At 38.7% G+C, this 18,712-nt stretch overlaps 1 protein-coding gene across 9 annotated transcripts in view; it reads left to right on the top strand.

Moving 5' to 3' along the window:
* The first annotated feature begins 214 nt into the window (after positions 1–214).
* The window catches only part of CYSLTR1 (cysteinyl leukotriene receptor 1), a 58,001-nt gene continuing 39,503 nt past the window's right edge, over positions 215–18,712 (top strand). For 7 of the 9 annotated variants that reach the window (XM_064278589.1, XM_064278592.1, XM_064278590.1 and 4 more), the window contains exon 1: positions 215–435. The gene's annotated coding sequence lies outside the window, so the exon portion shown is untranslated. Of the gene's footprint in view, positions 436–12,904; positions 13,001–18,712 lie in introns of all 9 variants that reach the window. The other 2 variants (XM_064278593.1, XM_064278591.1) reach the window with 1 other exon arrangement.

Below are 18,712 nucleotides of genomic sequence, written 5' to 3'. Positions count from 1 at the left end.
TGTGATTTCCTGAGGATTCTGTTGCTGGAGCCAGGAATAAAAGCTCATTTATACACACAACAAGATACAAGTCTCCAGTTTCTATTCTTCCTCCCTCCCCACCCCACCCCCACTTTGCACCAGAGAAGCCAAACACAAGCATGCTTTGAGTTTGGGGACTAATCTGAAAGAGGAAGAAGAATCTGTATATGTTGGCTAGCCAATGTGCCCTGCCCTCCCTTTCTTGAAAATAGCAGGAACTTATCTTTTCAAAGACTCTTGCTTAAAGAGGAAGCATCCTGTGAATGCGGTGTGCTTTCAGGACCCTCACTGTGCAGCTCACCAGCAAGGGTTGGCTCTCTAAGGGGCAGGTAGATTGGATTTACTGAAGACCTGGAGCTTGCTTCTGAGAGTGAACACAAAAGGATCCTAAACTGTCAACCTTGAAGGTAGCAGGTAAGGAGATCCAGTGTTCAATGTTAGGACCAGAACAGTATGTAGTAAAATTCTGCGGATGGCAGATTTTAGCAAATTCCAGGGAGGTTTGGGATAACTAATCTGCCTTGTCTGCTTTAAATTAGGCTGCAAGTATGAGGTTTTTTCTGTTTCCTTTCTTAACTAGAGATTTGATAATCTAATCAGTTTGTCAACAAGTATTCTCAGTGCTTCTGCTAGGGGCTCAATGTGGCAAAATGCAAAGGAGACACTCCCCAAACCTCCAGCACCTTTGCAATTAAACCAGAAATGTAGAGCACAAGTGAAAACCCTGTTTTTAAGGGCTCGGTGGAGTTTCTTTAATCTGTAATGGCAGTTTCCTTCAATATGGAAAGAAAATACATAGTGACTGCTGAAGGTAAACCAAACAGTGCAGAATGATCTGGCATTTTCACAAGGTGATTCACATTCATTATCTCACTTGAACCTCTCAACACTCCACAATGTAGACAGCGTAGTTGTTATTATCACTGTTTTACAAATGAGGAAATAGATTCAGAAAAGGTAAGTAATTTCCTGAAAACACACTGCACAGCTAGAAATTGGCAAGTTCGGACTAGAGACTGCAGATAGCTCTTTTAACTATACATGAATCAAGGAAATTGCATAATCTATTTAGTAACTCAGAAATTAAACATATCAGACACAGACTAGGTTTACACAGAGCCAACAATTCGTAAATTTTAATGAAAATCTTTGGCCAGGAGTATTCTACAACTTGGCAGAAGGAAGTTGTTTTCAAGGATAAACAAAGGCTCGGTAGGGGTCCATCTCTAACTAAAAATCCATGAATTCAGTGGTTCCTTTTTCCAATGCTCTGATTGTTTTGGAGCCTAAAGAGAGGTCATGACTCCATAAATCTAACCAAACCAAACCTACTTCCCTGCTGTACAGTAGATTCCGACTCATAACAACCCTGCAGGACAGAGTAGAACTAGTCTATAGCGTTTCCAAGGCTGTAAATCTTTACGGAAGCAAACCGACGAATCTTTCTCCCATGGAGCGGCTGGTCAGTTAGAACCACTGACTTTTTGTTTAGCAGCCGAGCACTTTAACCACTCTGTCACCAGTGCTCATAAATCATAAATCTAGCAAGTGATTATTTAAAAACAATATGTGACTAAACCTGGACTCAGAACTAAATTGTATTTTAAATATATTAGTGAAATCTCTAAACAATTTTAAGTTTCTGGTATCTATTGCAACAAGTCTTAATCATTCCAAAATACTTTTTTTTTATGTTTTACTATTAACGGCCCAATGAGAACCAAAAGATGTCTGTGTTTACATAGCAAATAAACAACCTCAAGTACTCTATTTATATCCATCCCCTTAACAAAAAACTGTTCCCCCCCCAAAAAAAAGCACTATAATATTTACATGACTACACCAGGCAGTCCTTTTCTGACAATAAAATAAGTCAGCCTGGGGACAGTGAGACCACCCAGAATGGTGGATTAAGGACAGTTTGCAGATTGAGTCTAAGCTGAATCTTCACATTTCAGTGTCTTCCTATCCCAGAATCATCAATTTTCATTTTCCACTACCTTCACTCTCCCACCCTTAATCCAGATTTTGATGAGTTTGGCAACTATTTATCTGGAATTAAAGCATGGTACAGAAAACTATACATTTGCTTTGCAATATCATTGGCTGATAATATTTTAAAGGGAGGGCACCAATGCTTAAGGCACATACCCAACATGAAGGGTAAGTAACATAATCTCCCAAATAACATAGCTCTGCATGAACCTCTACTTTGATCCAATATATTTCTTATGTTCCTATCAAAACATCTCAAATATCTTATAATCCAATTAAACAATACAGCATATGGCACAAAATAAGGAAATACATAGTCCCTGCCCTTGGGGAGCTTACAATGTTGTTCAGGATACAAGACCTACAGAGCTTAAAAATATGAGAGAGTAAACCATTGTTATTTTTAATAGAAAAGAAGTTTAGAGAGTAAAGATAGCAGTGGGCTGGGCTGAACGGAGACCGCTTCACAAAGGAGACAAAATGAGATAGGCCTAAAAGAATATCTAGGATTTGGGAACAAGCTGAGCAAACTTGCTGTGCACACAAGTGGTCAATATATGTTGTTTAAATTCAATTTGAGTCAGAAATATATCATGTCAGAAGTCAGCTTAGCACCTACAAGATATCCTGAGAAGACTAATCTGGCTAGAGTAAAGGGGTTAGGTTGGGGGAATAACAAAAAAAAACTAATTTAAAGAGAAATTTAAGGCTAGATTATTAAAGGCACTGAGTTCCAGACATTTTTTAATGGCCAATCATATCAGCGAACTTTCAATAAGCAAGGACATGATGGGAAACTGCTTTGAGCAGATAAATCTGGGAGAGTTTGATAGTCTTGACTACAACTGGAGTTGGAGAGGCTACTTAGAGGGTATAAGTTAATGAGGTGTTAGGCTAGGTTAGTGGCAGTGGACACATAATGAAGAGGAACTCAAAAGACCTTTACAAGAAAGAATATATGAATGTTCGTGAGTGATTGGATACAGGCAGCATAAGAGAGGAATAAACCAGAGCTGTCTCTGAAATTTTAAACCTGCGGGATCTGAGCAGTGTTGATACTATTCATAGAAATAGGTAACCCGGTAATGGAAGTAGGGAGTGCAGGACATGATAAGTTCTGTTTTTGATCTATTGAGTTTGAGGTGTTGACAAGAATTCCAAGTAGAAATATCTGATGTATAGTTGGAAGTAATGGCCCTGAATGTGAGTGATGGGTAAGATGTTAAATCTGGGAGCTGTGATAGTCAAGATCATGAGAATGGCTGAACTCAAAGAAAGCAAATCTAAGAGATAGCTAAGGACTGAAACTCTGGCAGTGCCTATACTTTAGGGAAAAAGGAAAAAGGGGGTGCATAGAAATAAAAGCCACAGAAATTTAATTCTTCTCCTCAAAAGATACTGAGAATCTTTAAATAAGATACCTGGGTTTGGATTTATTATTTTTTTTTAGTCTCTCCCACTCAACAATACCTAGCATACTGTCTCATACACATCATGGGCCCTCAATAAATGTTAAATAATTCTAACATAAGCAAGCATGGTTAATTTTTGTTTCAAGCTGTCTTCCCAAGAACTCTTTATCACCTAACAGTGGCTGCTGTAAACTACTTTGCTGCCTGGATTTCAGTGGGAAGGAAACTGGGCCCAGAAAACTGAGAGTTCATCCTTGCTTTGTCATTTAATCATCTTTCTGTTTTCTAGCAAGTTATTGAACATCAGTGTTTCTTGGTTTACTTGTGTATAAAATTCAGTAATGAGCCTATAGAGATATTTTCTAGATCTTCTGAAATGATAAATATAAAAGCAACTTGAAAATACAAACCACTATCCAAAAGGGTTTTGTTTAAAGCCCGTTTCTAGAGCATAATACACAAAACAAAACCAACTGAATAAGGAGGGAGTAAGGCCAGTTACTTTCTGCTCCTTACACTACTCCTTTATGCCAAGGGCCTCACCCTAAGTCTCAGCAATCTCCTCCTGCTCCTAGGATCAGTCCAGTTGCCGCTAGTCTTACGATGCCTGTGAAGCATCAATGTGCATTCTAAAAGGAATAAATTATTTAAAATTAGGATTTAAGAAGTATTTCTGTGAACACAGTATCTTTTTTCATTAGCTACTACTTCCATTAAGTCCACTGATTCTTAATATTAAAGGCTAAGTATCAAAATAATATTTTACACTAGGTACTGAACATAAGAATGCTCTGTAATAAAGTCACTTGTCCAACCAACCACAGATTTGTTTATTACACAAATCATTTTCCTAGAATATATACATACGTATAGTGCAGGTGCCTCTCCCTAAAACACAAAGACTTAAAGTTATTTTTATCCCTCACACCAGTGTTATTTCGGTTTCAGCATACATGGATATCTACATGATATGATTTGAGGGCCAGTGACAAACAGCTTTCTCGGTTCAATCAGGGGTGATAAAATGCCTGGGAGATAGGTTCATACTAATTTACCCTGCAAAAAAGATGGATTTATAAGCCATTTATAAGATGGATTTATAAACAACTGCAAATTTATTGTTTTGGAGTGAGAAAATACATTCATTGTTAAGAAGCCTGATCAACTCATATCAGATGGCGGCCCATCCTCATCTTTATAGAAAGGCAATAAAAGAAGCCATTTAACCTGATTACATAAGGCCAGACATCTTAGGCCCATTAACTCATGTTATAATAAACCCAAAACTAAGCCCATTGCCGTCCAGTCAATTTGGACTCGTAGTGACCCTACAGGATAGAGTAGAACTGCCCCACAGGTTTTCCAAGGTTGTAAATATTTAAGGAAGCAGACTGCCACATCTTTCTCCTGCAGAGCTGTTGGTGGGTTCAAAACACTGATCTCTCAGTTAGCAGCCAAGCACTTAACCACTGTGTCACCAGGGCTTCTCTCATGTCACAATTAAAAAAAAAACCCATTTCTGTCGAGTCTAGTCCGACTTATGGCGACCCTATAGAACAGAGCAGGACTACACCCTAAGGTTTCCAAGGAGCTGCTGATGGATTCGAACTGCTGACCTTTTGGTTAGCAGCCGAATACTTAACCACTATGCCACCAGGGCCCCTAATGTTACAATACCCATTGCCTTCCAGTCAATTCCAACTTATAGCCACCCTATAGGACAGAATAGAACTGCCCTATAGGGTTTCCAAGGAGCACCTGGTGGATTTAAACTGATGACCTTTTTTGGTTAGCAGCAGAACTCTTAACCATTATGCCTCCAGGGTTTCCAATGTTACAATAGAGATGCTAAAATACCTTAAACTGACAGTTACCTCTCCTTTAATTCAAAATTCTTCATTGGTTGGTCACTGTTTAGACATAAGCTGTGCTCCACAGAACTCTTCAGTCCTGCTTCCTCATTCCATCCCATCTCACCCCATTTCATTATGACCGTTTCCTTCTTCGTATCCCACCAATACTAATTCTGGATGGATGGGCACATATGTGAACAAAGAGAAAGAAAAGTCTTTACAAGTTTGGGAAAACGTCAGAGAGGTGCCCTGGTAGATAAAGAGGGAATGAGACAAAACAGAAGAGTAAACATAGATGCTTGAGCACTTAAACACAGAGCTGGTTTTCCTTGTGATGAATAAAAACGTTATCTTGTTTAGAGTGCTTGTGAAATTCGTACATCCCAGACATTTGAGCTCCTACGTAAATGTGACTAATGAAAAATAGAAAAGGAGTTAAGATCTAGACTTAAAGTTCCTTGGCAGAGTCAAGCATTCTTTTATTTTTTATAATTCCCCTTTTTCTAAAAAGGAAAGAAAAATTTAGTTTGGAATCACATTTCAAGATCTCTAACATATAAGACCTGTTAGGATTTCCTATTTCAGATTAACAGTCTTTGTTTTACATAGGGTTGTTGCGTTGTCAGGGATTCAGCATGTTAATTGCAATTAAGCTAACAGTAACAACACAAATATCTCTGATATGTCTTAAGTATTTTTTTACAAGGTTCCTAGGAAGTCCCCAGATCTCCAAAGATCTTAAAAGCTTTGTTTCATTGTGAACTGGTTAACCTTTGTGTTTAATCTAAATTTGGATTCTTAAAACAAAAGGCCTTCGATAAAAAGCAATCTCTTAGAGAACAATTATCTTGCTTCCAAGATCCAGGCATCTAAATGCTAAGAAGTTAGAAGCAGGCCTCAGAGTTAGATGTGAGCAACAGCCAATGAACTTGGGGGGTTCCAGGTTGCTGATAATTAGGTAGAGGCTTATACAGGTAACCCTGGAAGAAGGTAGGCCTCTGTAGTTAATGCTTTACAAAAAGTTTAAAAGTACGTCAGCTGTCTGTAACACATTTCTATCATCCAGATTAAGGGTGGAAGTACCCTGTCACAGGAAATTGTGGTGGTGTAGTGGTTAAGTGCTATGGCCGCTAACCAAAAGGTTGGCAGTTCAAATCCACCAGGTGCTCCATGGAAACTCTATGGGGCAGTTCTACTCTGTCCTATAGGGTCACTATGAGTCAGAATAGACTCAGTGGCAATGGGTTTGTTGGTTCTGGTTTAGGTTTACCCTCTCACTACACACTCAACTCACCCACACTCCTGCATTCCTCAAGATCTTTCTTGCTTTTTGTGACTTATATTACCTTCAGGCCTGGTTTTATGCATCATTTTAATCTGATTACACAGTATAAAAACATCTGTGGTGCAGTAAGTAATACGGAAGAAGGCTGTCTTAGTTACTAACGCTGCTGTTAATGGAAATACCATTAGATGGCTTTAACAAGCAGAAATTAATTTTCTCCCAGTTTAGAAGGCTAAACCAGAAACCCAGTACCGTTGAGTCGATTCCGACTCATAGCGACCCTGTAGGACAGAGTAGAACTGCCCCATAGAGTTTCCAAGGAGCGCCTGGAGGATTTGAACTGCCGACCCTTTGGTTAGCAGCCGTAGCACTTATTAGAAGGTTAGATGTCCAAATTCAGAGCACTGGCTCTAGGGAAAGGCTTTCTTCTCTCTGTCGGCTCTGGAGGAAGGTCCTTGTGTCTTCAGCTTCTGCTTCCTGGTTCTTTGGAGATCTCCATGTGTCTTGGCACCTGTCTTATCCCATCTGTCCTCTGCAAGCTCGTTTAATCTCTTTTATATCTCAAAAGAGATTGACTCAAGATATATCCTACATTAATCCTGCCTCATTAACATAACAAAGACAACCCATTCTCAAATGGGATTATAACCACAGGCATAGAGGTTAGGACTTACAGCACATATTTTGGGGGCACATAATTCAATCTATAACAGGGTTACACTTTGTCATTAGCCCTGAATGCCACAATCCAAGTTATTTTGGGGCTGGATAATGTCCTGTCCTTGGATTCCAACTGTCTGATAACAGAGTGGACAAATTTGGTGAGTATGATGTTCTCCCCTTAAGGATGAATAAGCTATCACTGAAGGAACATCTGAGAGCTGTCAGTAATGCAGAATCAACTACCTCACAGTTTTTAATACCAATGAGAATGTTTCCAAGCATTATCCTGGAAATACCAATTAAGAAAGCTACTTATTGTGATGAGAGAGCTACAAAAAAAAAAAAATAGAGCTACAGTGATGATAAAAAAAAAAAGGAGGATCTTTTTGGCCTTCTCCCCAAGATCTTTTATCACTATGAAAGGAAGCCACTGGGGTCATTAATACAAGTCTGATTGTTTATAGATTAAATCCTTATGAAGCATGGGTAGATTTGCTCCAGTTAATTAGTAACCAATCACTCCACAAACATTTATTGCATATTCTTCTATGTGCAAAACATCTAGATGTGATAGAAGAGAGCTCAAGGAAAAAAAAAGGCTGGGCTTCTTCTCTCCTGCCATGGGGGGTTCACTCTCCACTTAGGAAGACAAGACTCCCACACATTAGGAACCTCCTGAAAAATTAAATACCTTTGTTCATCAAAAGACTTTATCAAACAACTAAAGAGACAATCTGTGGGAAAAAATCTTTGGGAGCCACATATCCTAAAAAGGTCTAATATCCAAAATACATTTGAAATTTCTATGACTTAACAAAAAGACAAATAACCCAATCAAAAATTGGCTAAGGACATGAACAGACACTTTACCAGAGAGCATATTTAAGTAGCCAACAAGCACATGAAAATATGCTCATCGTCATTAGCTGCTGTCGTCGTTGGGTGCCGTTGAGTCGACTCTGACTCATAGTGACCCCATGTGACAGTAGAACTGCCCCATACAGTATTCTTGGCTGTAATCTTTATGAAAGCAGATCACCATATCTTTCTCCCTCAGAGCAACTGAGTGGGTTCAAACTGCCAACCTTTTGGTTGCCAGCTAAGCACTTAATTCTTGTGCCATCAATGCTCATCTTCATTAGCCATTAAAGAGATGTAAATCAAAACTACAATGAGATACCACCTCACTCCCTACTAGATTGGCAATGGTCAGGAAAACAGAAAAAAAGTAATGTTGGCAAGGATGTGTGGAGACTGGAGTCCCCATCCGCTGGTGGTGGGAATGTAAAATGATGCAACCATTGTAGAAAACAGTATGACGATACCTCAAAAAATGAGAAATATAGCTACCATATGACCCAGTGATTTCACTCTAGGTATACCCTAGAGACCTAAAAGCAGTAACATGAACGGACATATGTACATTGATGTTCACTGCAACACTATTTACAATAGCAAAAAGGTGGAAACAACCTAAGTGTCCATCAACAGATGAATAGATAAACAAAACGTGGTGCCTACATACTATGGAATACTACTCAGCCTTAAAGAAAAATGAAGTCTTGATACATGCAATAACATGAATGAACCTCAAAGACATTATGTTGAGTGAAATAATTCTATTATAAAAAGACAAATATTGTATTGTCTCACTTATATGAAATAACAAGTATAGATAAATATATGGAAACCAATGGTTACTAGTGGTTGCCAGGGGCAGGAGGAGGGACGAATAGGGTAGTCATTTTTTGAGAAGTAGTGAATTTTTGTCTATGATGATGGGAAAACTGGCATCAACGAAGGGTAATGTCTGCTATGAGTCAGAATCAACTCGACGGCCAATGGTTAGGAACTATGGGGAGCTATGGCTGCTAACCAAAAGGTCAGTAGTTCAAATCCACCAGCCACTCCTTGGAAACCTTATGGGGCAGTTCTACTCTGTTCTATAGGGTCTAGTGAGTCATGAGTTAGAATCTATTTGATGGTAATGGGTTTGGTTTGGTTTTTTTGGAAAGGTAATGGTTACACAGCTTAACTACTGTAACTGATATTACTAAGCTGTACACCAGAAAAAAGGGGAGGTGGGTGAATTGACAAATATAAACTTCTACAACTTTCATAATTTAAAAAAAAGCCAAAATAATAATAAGGCAGCAGCTGTTGATACTGCTGAGGTACAACTAAACACCTCATGGAATCAGTTTTCTTGGTTCAAAGGTTTAGGGTCATGGTTTCATAGGTCTATGCAGTCAATTGGCCTAATATTGTCTTTAGAGTCTCTGTACAACCTCCTAGTTCAGTAAGTAGTGTCTGGGGTCTTAAAAGCTTCTTAGAGGCTATCCAAGATACAACAATTGGTCTTATTCACCTGGAGCAACAGAGGAAGAAGGAGACCCAGGAATCGGAGAAGGAAATGGACTGCAGGTCTAATTGCATCCATGAACAACTGTTTCCTTCACTGTGAGACCAGAAGAAATGGATGGTGCCCAGCTGAGACTGAACGTTTTGATCAAGGACCCCACAGATGGATCCTGATCAAAAGGAGGAAAAATGTAGACTAGAACTTCAAATTCTCATAGAAACCAGACTTACTAGATCCATTGAGACCAGGTGAACCCCTGAATCTATTACCTGGAAACAATAGCACCGATACTATCCCATGAAGTCATCTTTAAACTAAACAAAAGTTTAGCTCAGTTAATAAAAATTGTTTGCCTTGAGTATTGTGCTTTCTTTTTTTCCCTTGAAGATTTTTTTTATTGTACTTTAGATGGTTTACAGAACAAACTAGTTTCTCATTAAACAGTTAGTACACATATTGTTTTATGATATTGGTTAACAATCCCACGACATGTCAACACTCTCCCTTCTCGACCTTAGGTTTCCTATTACCAGCTTTCCTGTCCCCTCCTGCCTTCTAGACCTTGCCCCTGGGCTGGTGTGTCCCCCTTTAGTCTCGTTTTGTTTTATGGACCTGTCTAATCTTTGGCTGAAGGGTGAACCTCAGGAGCAACTTCATTACTGAGCTAAATGGGTGTCCGGGGGCCATACTCTCAGGGTTTCTCCAGTCTCTGTCAGGCCCATAAGTCTGGCCTTTTTTTGTGATTTAGAATTTCGTTCTACACTTTTCTCCAGCTCTGTTCAGGACCCTCTATTGTGATCCCTGCCAGAGCAGTGAGTGGTGGTAGCTGGGCACCATCTACCTGTACTGGACTCAGTCTGGTGGAGGCCGTGGTAGTTGTGGTCCATTAGTCCTTTGGACCAATCTTTCCCTTGTATCTTTAGTTTTCGTCATTCTCCTTTGCTCCCGAAGGGATGAGATCAGTGAAGTGTCTTAGACGGCTGCTCACAGGCTTTTAAGACCCCAGAGGCTACTCACCAAAGTAGAATGCAGGACATTTTCTATATAAACTATGTTATGCCAATTGAGCTAGATGTTCCCTGAGACCAAGAATTGTGCTCTGTTAAAGAATTATCTATTAGACTGATAAAAGTAACTCTAAAGCACAGATAGGAACTTTAAGGTGACAGAGAGTCTCAGTTAACAATGGTGAAACAATATTAGTAGAGATGGTGAGAATGGTGATGCAATGTAAAGTATGTAACCTTTTGTCATTGAACTGCACATGTAAAAACTGCTGGACAGGTTTATGTTTTGTTGTGTATATTTTCAATAAAATTTTTTTAAAGAGATTCATACACATTAAAAAATATAAAGTAGTAGAATACTGAGTACCATATTATTGGTACTGACAATAAATATAATAAAAGTTGAAAGTGTGGGATGGGGTGAGCAGAGAAGCTGTCAGGAAGTGGGACCCGAGCTGAGCCTAATATAGGTAAGAAAGAGAATAGTAACACTTTACATTTGCATAGTGCTCTTAGTTTACAAAACATTTGTGTCTGCTGATTATCCTATTGATTCTTGTATCCATTCACAAACATAAGTATCTGTATATCAAAAGATTAATACAACGTGTCCCTAATCTCCCTGAACTCAGCCTTATAAGATCAATAGTACAACTAACTTTTTTTTATTTGTCAATAATAGGATACATGGAGAGGAGGAAAGAGGGTACAAGGGAGTTGACCAAATAAAAGTGGGGCCTTGCTGAGCTGCACTCTCATAAAATCTAAGTTTCCTGCATCTTAACACTACTCAACAGAAGTGGAAGAGGTATCTGCCTTTGGAGGCTGAGCCCTGAGTCCCAGCCTCCCCTACTTCCTCTTCTGCTTCGGCCTTACCCTAATCACCCCACCCCTGTTGGCAGTCCTCCAACACACGCAGATCATCCAGTGCATGCTAGCATTTACTAGAAAGGTAAAGGAAGTCTTGGGGAGACATTCAACTTAATAGAATAATAAACTGCATCCAGATACTGATTTAATCTTCTAGCGTCTCCTATTGGGTCAAATCAAAAGCAACCATCATCTATCTCACCCACACCCTATAGTCAGATACATCCTTAGATCTTTGGATTCTCATCAGTCTCTGACCTAGGCCACTTTCGAACTCTCCTCCCACCCCATCAGATCGCTCCTACCTTCTTTTTTAAGCACTTGGCCTCCCTTCCCGCCTAACTGTATGGATTTGATCGGCCCCATCACCTTCATAAAGTGACTTGTAAAGTGTCCACCTAGGAGTCATGATCACCTGCGCTGTTTTTTATTTTTTAGGTTTCTTTTGAATAGACTTTATCCCTTAGAGGTGTTCACACTTCACTTCCTCTTTAGATCATTATTTTGATTCCTGCATAATAGTGCCTGCATTTCCAAACAAAACATGCTCTTCCCCCCGCCCACCCTGGGAGGTTAAAAAAAAATTGTTAATCGAAAGTACTTGATATCACACTGTTACTCTTCCAAAGTTGTCCAATTAGGAGAAGAAAGCAAAAATGAATAAAGCACATTTGCTGCCATTAATGGGCTCTAAATAGGTAAGACAGACATGTAAGCAAAAGGGTAATTATAGCATTGTGTTAAATATTAGAATGATGCACATGGGAGCACTATGATAAATGCTATATCAGAATCACATACATGGGAGCATTCATAGAGAATGACAACTTCAACCAGAATCTTGAAGTAGAAATTTACCAGGTTCACCTCTTTGACCATGAAAGGGTAAAAGAGGATGTATAGTTCAAGTATCTGCAAACAGCCGAGGCGTGTTGTGATAAGGGCCCTGAAGTAAGTTAGTGGAAAAGAGAGGGTCAGGAGATACTGTAAAGGAACAATCAATAGAACTTGGAGTTTGCTAGTGAAGAGTGAGGTAAGGGTGGGATGAAGTAAAAAATGACTGTCAGGTTCTATTCCTGGATGACCAGAAGACTTTCAGTGTCAGTGAAAAAACAAAAAAGTCAGTTGAGGAAGTTTATTTGGGAGAAAAGATTACACATTTGTCTGTAAACATGTTGAAATTGAGAAAAAAACAAGACATCTAATAGGCAGTAGTGTCTGATACAAGTGACCTTTTTTAAAAATAATCTTTATTGTGCTTTAAGTGAAAGCTTAAAAATCAAGTCAGTCTCTCATACAAAAACCCACATACACCTTGCTACACACTCCCAATTACTCTCCCCCTAATGAGACAGCCCACACTCTACCTCCACTCTCTCTTTTCACGTCCGTTTCGCCGGCTTCTAACCCCCTCCACCCTCTCATCTCCCCTCCAGGCAGGAGATGCCAACATAGTCTCAAGTGTCCACCTGATCCAAGAAGCTCACTCGACACCAGCATGCCTCTCCAACCCATTGTCCAGTCCAATCCAGGTCTGAAGAGTTGGCTTTGGGAATAGCTCCTGTCCTGGGCCAACAGAAGGTTTGGGGGCCATGACCACAGGGGTCCTTCCAGTCTCAGTCAGGCCATTAAGTCTGGTCTTATGAGAATTTGGGATCTGCATCCCACTGCTGTCCTGCTCCCTCAGGGGTTCTCTGTTGTGCTCCCTGTCAGGGCAGTCATCAGTTGTGGCCGGGCACCATCTAGTTCTCCTGGTCTCAGGATGATGTAGTCTCTGGTTCATGTGGCCCTTTCTATCTCTTGGGCTCGTAATTACCTTGTGTCCTTGGCGTTCTTCATTCTCCTTTGATCCAGGTGGGTTGAGACCAATTGATGCATCTTAGATGGCTGCTTGCTAGCATTTAAGACCCCAGATGCCACTCTTCAAAGTGGGATGTAGAATGTTTTCTTAATAGATTTTATTATGCCAAGTGACTTAGATGTCCCCTGAAACAACCATGGTCCCCAGACCCCTGCCCCTGCTACGCTGGCCTTTGAGGCATTCAGTTTATTCAGGAAACTGCTTTGCTTTGGTTTAATCCAATTGTGCTGACCTCCCCTGTATTGCGTGCTGTCTTTCTCTTCACCTAAAGTAGTTCTTATCTACTATCTAATTAGTGAATGCCCCTCTCCCACCCTGCCAACCTCCCCCCTCTCGTAACCACAAAAGAATGTTTTCTTCTCAGTTTAAACTATTTCTCAAGTTCTTATAATAATGGTCTTATACAATGTTTGTCCTTTTGCTACTGACTAATTTCACTCAGCATAATGCCTTCCAGGTTCCCCCATGTTATGAAATGTTTCACAGATTCCTCGCTGTTCTTTACCGATGCATAGTATTCCATTGTGTGGATATAACATTATTTATTTAACCATTCATCCATTGATGGGCACCTTGGTTGCTTCCATCTTTTTGCTATTGTAAACAGTGCTGCAACAAACATGGGTGTGCATGTATCTCTCATGTAAAGGCTCTTATTTCTCTAGGATATATTCCAAGGAGTGGGATTGCTGGATCCTATGGTAGTTCTATTTCTAGCTTTTTAAGGAAGTGCCAAATCGATTTCCAAAGTGGTTGTACCATTTGACATTCCCACCAGCAGTGTATCAGTGTTCCAATCTCTCCACAGCCTCTCCAACATTTATTATTTTGTGTTTTTTGGATTAATGCCAGCCTTGTTGGAGTGAGATGACACCTCATTGTAGTTTTGATCTGCATTTCTCTAATGGCCAATGATTGTAAACATTTCCTCATATATCTGTTGGCTACCTGAATGTCTTCTTTCGTAAAGTGTCTATTCATATCTTTTGCCTATTTTTTAATTGGGTTATTTGTCTTTTTGCAGTAGAGTTTTTGCAGTATTATGTAGATTTTAGAGATCAGGCACTAATCAGAAATGTCATAGCTAAAAACTTTTTCCCAGTGTGTAGGTAATCTTTTTACTCTTTTGGTGAAGTCTTTGGATGAGCATAGGTGGTTGATATTTAGGAGCTCCCAGTTATCTAGTTTTTCTTCTACATTCTTTATAATGTTTTGTATACTGTTTTTGCCATGTATTAGGGCTCCTAACGTTTTCCCTATTTTTTCTTCCATGATCGTTGTCATTTTAGATTTTATATTTAGGTCTTTGATCCATTTTCAGCTAGTTTTTGTGCATGGAGTGAAGTATGGGTCTTGTTTCATTTTTTTGAAGGTGGATATCCAGTTATGACAGCACCATTTGTTAAAATGACTGTCTTTTCCCCATTTATCTGTTTTGGGGCCTTTGTCAAATATCAACTCCTCATGTGTGAATGGATTTATGTCTGGATTCTCAATTCTCTTCCATTGGTCCATGTATCTGTTGTTGTACCAGTACCAGGCTGCTTGACTACTGTGACGGTATAATAGGTCGTAAAATCAGGTAAAGTAAGGCCTTCCACTTTGTTCTTCTTTTTCAGTAATGCCTTATTGATCCAGAGCCTCTTTCCCTTCCATATGAAGTTGGTGATTTGTTTCTCCATCTCATTAAAGAATGTTGTTGGGATTTGGATCAGAATTGCATTAAATGTATAGATTGCTTTTGGTAGAATAGATATTTTTATAATGTTAAGTCTTCCCATCCACAAGCAAGGTATATTCTTCCACTTATGTAAGTCTCTTCTGGTTTCTTGCAGAAGTGTACGGTAGTTTTCTTTGTATAAGTCTTCTACATCTCTGGTAAGATTTATTCCTAAGTATTTTATCGTCTTGAGGGCTACTGTAAAAGGCATTGATTTGGTGATTTCCTCTTCGATGTTCTTTTTGTTGGTGTACAGGAATCCAACTGATTTTGTATGTTTATCTTGTATCCCGATACTCTGCTGAACTCTTCTATTAGTTTCAGTAGTTTTCTGGAGGATTCCTTAGGGTTTTCTGTGTATAAGATCATGTCATCTGCAAATAGAGATACTTTTAGTTCTTCCTTGCCAATCTAGATGCACTTTATTTCTTTATCTAGCTGAACTGCTCTGGCTAGGACTTCCGGCACAATGTTGAATAAGAGTGGTGATAAAGGGCATCCTTGTCTGGTTCCTGATCTCAGTGGGAATGTTTTCAGGCTTTCTCCATTTAGGGTGATGTTGGCTGTTGGCTTTGGATAAATGCCCTTTATTATGTTGAGGAATTTTCCTTCTATTCCTATTTTGCTGAGAATTTTTATCATGAATGGGTGTTGAACTTTGTCAAATGCCTTTTCTGCATCAATTGATAAAATCATGTGATTCTTGTCTTTTGTTTTATTTATGTGGTGCATTACATCAATTGTTTTTCTAATGTTGAACCATCCCTGCATACCTGGTATGAATCCCACCTGGTCATAGTGAATTATTTTTTTGATATGTTATTGAATTTTATTGGCTAGAATTTTGTTGAGGATTTTTGCATCTACCTTCATGAGGGATATAGGTCTATAATTTTCTTGTGGTGTCTTTACCTGGTTTTGGTATCAGGGATATGGTGGCTTCATAGAATGAGTTTGGTAGTATTCCGTCCTTTTCTATGCTCTGAAATACTGTTAGTAGTAGTGGTGTTAACTCTTCTCTGAAAGTGGTAGAACTCTGCAGTGAAGCCCTCCGGATCAGGGCTTTTTTTGTTGTTGGAGTTTTTTTGATTACCTTTTCAATGTCTTCTTTTGTTATGGGTCTGTTTAGTTGTTCTACCTCTGTTTGTGTTAGTTTAGGTAGGTAGTGTGTTTCCAGGAATTCATCCATTTCTTCTAGGTTTTCAAATTTGTTTAAGCATAGTTTTTCATAGTAATCTGATATGATTCTTTGAATTTCTGTTGGGTCTGTTCTCATATCACCCATCTCATTTCTTATTTGGGTTATTTGCTTCCTCTCCTGTTTTTCTTTTGTCACTTTGGCCACTGGTTTATCAATATTGTTGATTTTTTCCAAGAACCAGCTTTTGGTCTTGATAATTCTTTCAACTGTTTTTCTGTTTTGTATTTCATTTGGTTCAGCTCTAATTTTTATTTGTTTTGTTCTGGTGCCTGTGGGTTTCTTTTGTTGCTCTCTTTCTATTTGTTCGAGTTGTAGGGATAATTCTTTGATTTTGGCTCTTTCTTCCTTTTGGATGTGTACATTTATTGATATAAATTGGCCTCTGAGCATTGCTTTTGCTGTGTCCCAAAGGTTCTGATAGGAAGTGTTTTCATTCTCATTGGATTCTATGAATTTCTTTATTCCATCCTTAATGTCTTCTATAATCCAGTCTTTTGAGCAGGGTATTGCTCAGTTTCCAAGTGTTTGATTCCTTTTCCCTGCTTTTCTGTTATTGATTTCCAGTTTTATGGCCTTATGGTCAGAGAAGATGCTTTGTAGTATTTCAATGTTTTGGATTCTGCTAAGGCTTGCTTTATGCCCTAATATGTGGTCTATTCTAGAGAATGTTCCATGGGCACTAGAAAAGAAAGTATACGTGGTTACTGTTGGGTACAGTGTTCTGTATATGTCTGCGAGGTCTAGTTGGTTGATTGTGGCATTTAGATCTTCCATGTCTTTATTGAGCTTCTTTCTGGGTGTCCGGTCCTTCAACAGAAGTGGTGTCTTGAAGTCTCCTACTATTATTGTGGAGCTGTCTATCTCACTTTTCAACGCTGATAGAGTTTGTTTTATGTATCTTGCAGCCCTGTTATTGGGTGCATAAATATTTAATATGGTTATATCTTCTTGGTGTATTGTCCCTTTAATCATTATATAGTGTCCTTCCTTACCCTTTCTGATGGATTTAACTTTAAAGTCTATTTTGTCAGAAATTAATATTGCTACTCCTGCTCTTTTTTGATTGTTGTTTCCTTGATATATTTTTTTCCATCCTTTGAGTTTTAGTTTTTTTGTGTCTCTAAATCTAAGGTGCGTCTCTTGTAGGCAGCATATAGACGGGTCTTGTTTTTTAATCCATTCTGCCACTCTATATCTCTTTATTGGTGCATTTAGTCCATTAACATTCAGGGTAATTATGGATAGGTATGAATTTAGTGCTATCATTTTGATGTCTTTTTTGTGTGTTGACAGTTTCTTTTTCCCACTTGATATTATGTGCTGAGTAGATTTTCTTTGTATATTATCCTTTCCTCATATTTGTTGTTGTTGATTTCATTTCTGCTGAGTCTGTATTTTTCCCTTGTATTTTATTTTGATGTGTAGGATAGTTTGTCTCCTTTGTGGTTACCTTATTATTTACCCCCATTTTTCTCAATTTAAAACTAACTTTTATTTCTTTGTATCGTCGTATCTTCCTCTCCATATGGAAGGTGTATGATTACATTTCTTGGTCCCTCTTTTATGTTGTCTTCTTTTATATAATAACATTGCTGTTACCCTGTTTTTGGCATTGAATCTTGCTTTGTTTTTTTTTGTTTTTTTTCCCCTGTCTGGGTTGACTTCTGGTTGCTCTGCCCAGTGTTGTAGTCTTGGGTTGATTCCTGATATTATTGATTTTCTAACCAAAGAACTCCCTTTAGTATTTCTTCTAGTTTTGGTTTGGTTTTTATGAATTCCCTCAACTTGTGTTTACCTGGAAATGTCTTAATTTCACCTTCATATGTAAGAGACAGTTTTGCTGGTTATATGATTCTTGGTAGGAAATTTTTTTCCTTCAGTTTTTTAAGTATGTCATCCCATTGCCTTCTTGCCTCATGGTTTCTGCCGAGTAGTCCGAGCTTATTCTTAGTGGCTCTCCTTTGTAGGTGAATTTTCGTTTATCCCTTGCTGCTCTTATAATTCTCTCTTTATCTTTGGTTTTGGCAAGTTTGATTATAATATGCGTTGGTGACTTTCTTTTAACATCTACCTTATGTGGAATTCGATGAGCATCTTGGATAGATATCTTCTCATCTTTCATGATATCAGGGAAGTTTTCTGCCAACAAATCTTCAACAATTTTCTCTGTGTGTTCTGTTATCCCTCCCTGTTCTGGTCCTCCAATCACTCATAGGTTATTTCTCTTGATAGAGTCCCACAAGATTTTTAAGGTTTCTTCATTTTTTTTAATTCTTCTATCTGATTTTTCTTCAAATATATTAGTGCCAAGTGATTTATCTTTGAGTTCAGAAATTCTGGCTTCTACTTGCTCAGTTCTGCTCCTCTGACTTTATATTGAGTTGTCTACTTCTATAATTTTATTGTTAATCTTCTGAATTTCTGATTGCTGTCTGTCTATGCATTTTTCCAGCTTATTAAAC

The sequence above is a fragment of the Loxodonta africana genome, chromosome X (genome assembly GCF_030014295.1).
Source record: "Loxodonta africana isolate mLoxAfr1 chromosome X, mLoxAfr1.hap2, whole genome shotgun sequence".
NCBI classification, from domain to species: Eukaryota; Metazoa; Chordata; class Mammalia; order Proboscidea; family Elephantidae; genus Loxodonta; species Loxodonta africana.
This window is presented reverse-complemented; position numbering and strand designations above follow the sequence as displayed.